We start from the raw sequence: 5,749 nt of genomic DNA on the forward strand, positions 1-5,749 counted from the left end.
TGTGGCCTTTCAGTGATTGGTTGGTTCCATTTCCTCTCCTCCCACGCAGTCTTTTGCTTTAAAAAGGGGATGCTCCCTGTTAATAAACGAGTTCCTGCTTGGTTTGACTCCCAGCTGAGTCTGATTGTCTCCTGGGCTACTGGGCTAAGGGAGGCTGGGGAACAGGCGAGCAGCCGCACTTCACTTCGCATTTACCTCTCCTCGGACCCCGTCCGTCCAAAGACGGAGGAAAACCCAACAATAGACCTTTAGGTTTCCCAGTTGTTTCTAAATATCTTAATGTAATGCATTGGAACTAATTTCATTCCATATTTAAGTTTAAATTGTAAATCACTAAATTCTTTTAAAATCCTCTCGCTCGGGCACAGGTATGGATAGATAACTGATGTGGGCATAATCAGAATTATTCAGAAGGCTGTAAATGGATGCTTACTTAGTTTACTCTCTGCTGGGTCATAGAATACAGAATGTCCTAATTGGAAAAAGTTAGCCTTCCCAGGTTTTCTGCATATAAACACTCCATCAACATTTTGTTATTAGAGGATTATTCAAGATTAGCTATATGTTGATTGATAATGACTAACCATGACAGGAAGGAGAGGGAAATCCATCTACACTTCAGTGAGGTTCTGATTTGTGCTTCACAAAGTGTTATGAAAGCTCTCCATGAAAATCTAGCAGCTGCATTTCTAAAAAGTCCTTGTGTGGTAACATTTTCTTTCTTTCTTTCTTTCTTTCTTTCTTTCTTTCTTTCTTTCTTTCTTTCTTTCTTTCTTTCTTTCTTTCTTTCTTTCTTTCTTTCTTTCTTTCTTTCTTTCTTTCTTTCTTCTTTCTTTCTTTCTCTTCCTTTCTTTCTCTTTCTTTCTCTCTTTCTTTCTCTTTCTTTCTCTCTTTCTTTCTCTCTTTCTCTTTCTCTCTTTCTCTTTTTTTCTCTTTCTTTCTCTCTTTCTTTCTCTCTTTCTTTCTCTCTTTCTTTCTTTTTATGAGTCCGGTTGTGGGGCCTGAACTCTGGGCCTGGACGCTGTCCCTCAGCTCTTCAGCTCATGGCTAGAGCTTTACCACTTGAGCCACAGTGGCACTTCCGGCTTTTTTTTTTTTTTGCTTATGTGGTGCTGAGGAATCGAACCCAGGGCCTCATGCATTGCAAGGCAAGCACTCTAGCACTGAGCCACCTTCCCAGCCCCTGTGGTTACCTTTTCTGATAATGTCTCAATTCAAGTATTTCTCCTTGGAGTTCCATACTATTCAATGATGCTGTATTAGCTCCTTGTTAAAATTTGCAGACCGGTCTTGGTGATGAAATTTGTGCTTTTCAAAATTGCTCTCCTAATTCCATCCACAAACTGCAAACAACATTTATCTGAAAAAATTTGTATCTGTTGATAGTGCATATATTTTTATGTTTCATTTCAAACCTAGAATGTAGTAAAAATTTTCATAGCAATTACTCTGCTTTGCTTGTGGGCAGATTCTAAAGTAAATAATATACTGTGTTTATGTAGAGAATTTGAGTATCCAAAGTTTTCATATACCTTTGGTCCTAAAACCAATACCTTACTGATATTGAGTGATAAATACAACTTCCTATAAGTACAGAAGTTTTCCTTGTATCTTTTTAATATATATATTTTTATTGTAAATATACTGCACAGAGGAGTTACAGTTACCTAAGTAAGGTAATGAGTATATTTCTTATTGAGCATTGTTACCCCCTCATTTGTTTTTCCTCTACCATACCATTCCTTCACTCCTCTCCAACTTCCCCATTCACCCCTACCCCTTGATAGACTGTCTTGTACATCTCATTGTTAGAATGGGTCAACCTGTATCCTTTCCTTATATCTTAAATGAAGAAGTGCTAGCTTGATTTATGCTGATTCTACTTGTGTAGACAAACCTAAAATCACTCATCAAGGCCAAGAGCACATAAGTGAAACACCATCATTTTTTGTTACTTGGTATAATTGTGTTCTACACATTTATTGACAGGTTACAAATTATTCTCAAACTTTAAAACATTAAAAATATTTTCTTTTTTTGTTATTTTCTTGGCCAGGAAATCAGCAAGACCTTAGTCAGCATTTCTCACATAAGACTATTCACATGAGTTGGTTAAATGTTTGTGTAGAATCCAGTCCTTGGAAAAAGCTCAAGTAAGGATGCCATTTAAAGCCTTATAACTTTATTCTTTACCAGGGCATTCTCCTTCTACTTTGATTGTTGAGAGTTTCTACAAGAGCAAGCATTCTGTGGGGAGCAAGGAAACACCATATGAACTTTACTTACTGAGTTTTCTGAGTGATTTGCTATCCCTTGTACTGCATTTTGCAAGTGGAATCTCTCTAAATGTACAAGTTTTAAGAGATAAGAGAGTGGTAAAAAAAACGCTTAGAGACAAATACATCTTGAACATACTTTGTTCCAAGCATTCCATTTGAGGCATATTCAACACCTAGTGAAACTTGTGTTGGCTGTATCTATGTGTCTTTCTCCATGTGTGCATGTATACATGTGTACATGTACGTGTGTATTTGTGTGTACAGTAACATACATGTGTACATATATAAGGGCATATACACATATGTGTGCATATATAAATAAATATACATATACAAATATATGTGCATATATATATCAGTTGTTCAGTGATTTAATCTATAATTCACAGCACATTGTCTTTCTCACAAAGTGTACATGATAAATTGCTCCTAGGATCTGTGTTCTATGATGGGCATCCTTTGTACACACTTCCCACATTCCTTTGTTTTTCATCCCTGTGAGCAACTTCGGTCCACTTTCCATAGGCTAGCTTTGTTTTCATTATATGTAGTTACTAACTGATAATAAAAGAAAAAGGTTGTTTGTAAAAGAAAAAAAACTTTTAGGTCGCAGGTTAACAGTATCTTATCCATCCCAATGATTTCTATGAGATAAAATTTATAATAGTAAACGTGAAAAGGAATTCCTAGATCTGCTGTTTTACCATTTATTATGGCAAAGAATAATATCAAGTCACTCTTATAACTCTTAAAGAATGCAAGGGTAACTGATGGTCACTATCATGTTCCCAGAAAACTAGTGGAACCTGAAGGATAGTAGTAGACCAGCCGAAATTCTAAGTACCAGACATGGAGCATGAAAGAGAAAGAGAGGAAATGGGAGAGAGTGAAAGAGAAAGAGAAATAACACAATACTAGAAGTGCATAACAGACAAACAAGAGCTGTATGAGAATATTCATACTGCTATCTTTAGACTCTATGTGTACATTTGAAGGTATTTGTTATATGATAACAAATCAACATGAAATATAAAGTTATTTTGATAAAAATAAAAATAACTCAGAAGAAATTATAAATGCAAAAACAATCTTCACTGAAGCAAACTCTCAGAGATATTTATGACTTTGAAAAGGATAAAGTGGCTGAAGTTAGTATAAATTTAGAAGTACAATTCACAAAAATATAAAAATATATTTATATCTCTCATTATATTACCCAAAGCAGAAAGCAAATGTTGTTTAGATGATTTTTTAAAACACAGTTTCTGGGAAGGTGGCTCAGTGGTAGTGTGCTTGTCTTGCATGCATCAGCCCCAGGGTTTGATTCCTCAGCACCACATAAGCAAAAAAAGATGGAAGTGGTGCAGTGGTTCAAGTGGTAGCGCTAGCCTTGAGCTGAGGGACAACACCCAGGCCCAAGAGTTCATGCCTCATGACCAACAAAATCAAAATAAAGAACAAACCACAGTCTATCACTGTTTTAGCCTTAACTCTGTAATACCACTGCTTCAGCCTAGGGATAAAATTTTAGGTGTGGACATTTATCAAAACTTCTGACTCAGACTCTATTTGATAATTTTTAAATAAATATTTTGATCTTAATTTTCCTCTTTGTAAATTAACGTGCACCTATAAAAATTGGTTTAACCATCCAAGTAACCTTCTCAAAGTACCTCCTAATGATGATTTACAAAAAGTTGTACTAGGGCTGGGAAGGTGGCTCAGTGGTAGAGCGCTTGCCTTGCATGCATAAGGGACTGGGTTAGATTCCTCAGCACCACATAAGGAAAAAGAAAAAAGCCGGAAGTTGTGCTGTGGCTCAAATGGTAGAGCGCTAGCCTTGAGCTGAAGAGCTGAGGGACAGCGCCCAGGCCCCACGACCGGACCCCCCCAAAAAAGTTGTACTATATTTCAACAAGTAAAACAATGCTACAAATAAAGAAAACAATAATTAAATGTTAATAATTAATAAAATGAAAAACAAAAATTTATTACTGTTTTCACTATTTGAAGTGTACTACATATTAGATTTTACTATTTTCTCATAATCCTGTACATTTAACACTGACTGAGGTTGTGATGTTCATCAAGAGTTTTATAGAATATGAGTAGTCTTTAAAGCTATCCACTAAGATTACTATTTATGGCTCTTCTCATTATTTGTTTATGGCTTATATCATCATTTTTCCTCATTAACTTATAAACTGAGGAAGCCCTAAAGTTTTAACAGCCTGTGTAGTTAACAAAGTGTTAACACTTCATTCTGCTTCTTTACACAAAAACTTTGCAACTTCTCATTAATAAAGTTTCTCGAAACTCTGAAATGTACATACTTAGTAGTATATGTCTGCTACCATAAATCTTAAATACTTTATGGAAAAGTTTTATACCTGCCAAACAGTCCTAATTTTGGCATATGTAAACAAATTCCCAAAATTAAATATATTTAAAACATTAAAACTTTTAACAAACCTTAACACTTGGTGCAGTGTTCATTATGACAGGTGCCTTGTATAGAATAATTGAATCCCCCTCATTTCTTGAGCAACAAATATCTGGAATTATTTTGTTTTTGACATGTCAATCTTGACTTTATTCTTAAATTTGTGCTTATGTAAGAAATATATGGTTCTAAAATTTCATGACAATTCTTTTGAACTTACTTTTTGTTGAATTGTCTAGTTTAATAAAATCCAACTGCACTTTTTTTGGGGGGTCCATTCGTGGGGCCTGAACTCTAGGCCTGGGCGCTGTCCCTCAGCTCTTCAGCTCAAGGCTAGCGTTCTACCACTTGAGCCACAGTGCCACTTGCAGCTTTTTTCTTTTTGCTTATGTGGTGCTGAGGAATCGAACCCAGGGCCTCATGCATGTAAGGCAAGCGCTCTACTTCTGAGCCACCTTCTCAGCCCCCACAATTGCACTTTTGATATAAAAAATATTCTGTGCTCAATTCAGCCACACATACACTAACATTGGAACAATACAGAGAAGAGTAGCATGGCACTTGCGCAAGGACGATATGCAAATTCGTGGTGTGTTCCATATTTTTACAACAACAGATGCTGGAGGGAATGTGGCCACAAGGGAACCATACAACATTCTTGGTGGGAGTGTAAACTTGTTCAACCACTTTGGAAGGCATTATGGAGGTTCCTCAAAAGATTCCACATAAAGCTCCCCTTTGACCCAGGAGTCCCACTTTTGGGGATTTACTAAATGATCACAAACAAGACCATACTAAAACTACCAGCACCACTATGTTTATTGCAGCATTATTTACAATAGCTAAGATATGGAACCAACCAGCTGTCCCCACTACATGAATGGATCAAGAAAATGTGATGTATATACACAAGGGAATTTTATGCCTCCATCAGAAAGAATGACATTGTCCCATTTGTTAGGAAATGGAAAGACTTGGAAAAAAATTTATTAAATGAAGTAAGCCAAGTCCAAAGAAAAAGGTCCCA

General features: G+C 36.2%; 1 non-coding gene across 1 annotated transcript; it reads left to right on the forward strand.

Moving 5' to 3' along the window:
• Window positions 1-5,221: 5,221 nt before the first annotated feature.
• Window positions 5,222-5,328, forward strand: LOC122098736. Its single transcript, XR_006145801.1, has one exon. It is a non-coding gene; the product is annotated as a U6 spliceosomal RNA (small nuclear RNA).
• Window positions 5,329-5,749: the final 421 nt, after the last annotated feature.

Source organism: Dipodomys spectabilis, unplaced genomic scaffold, assembly GCF_019054845.1.
Source record: "Dipodomys spectabilis isolate Male_0828 unplaced genomic scaffold, ASM1905484v1 ptg000488l, whole genome shotgun sequence".
In the NCBI taxonomy this organism is placed as follows: Eukaryota; Metazoa; Chordata; class Mammalia; order Rodentia; family Heteromyidae; genus Dipodomys; species Dipodomys spectabilis.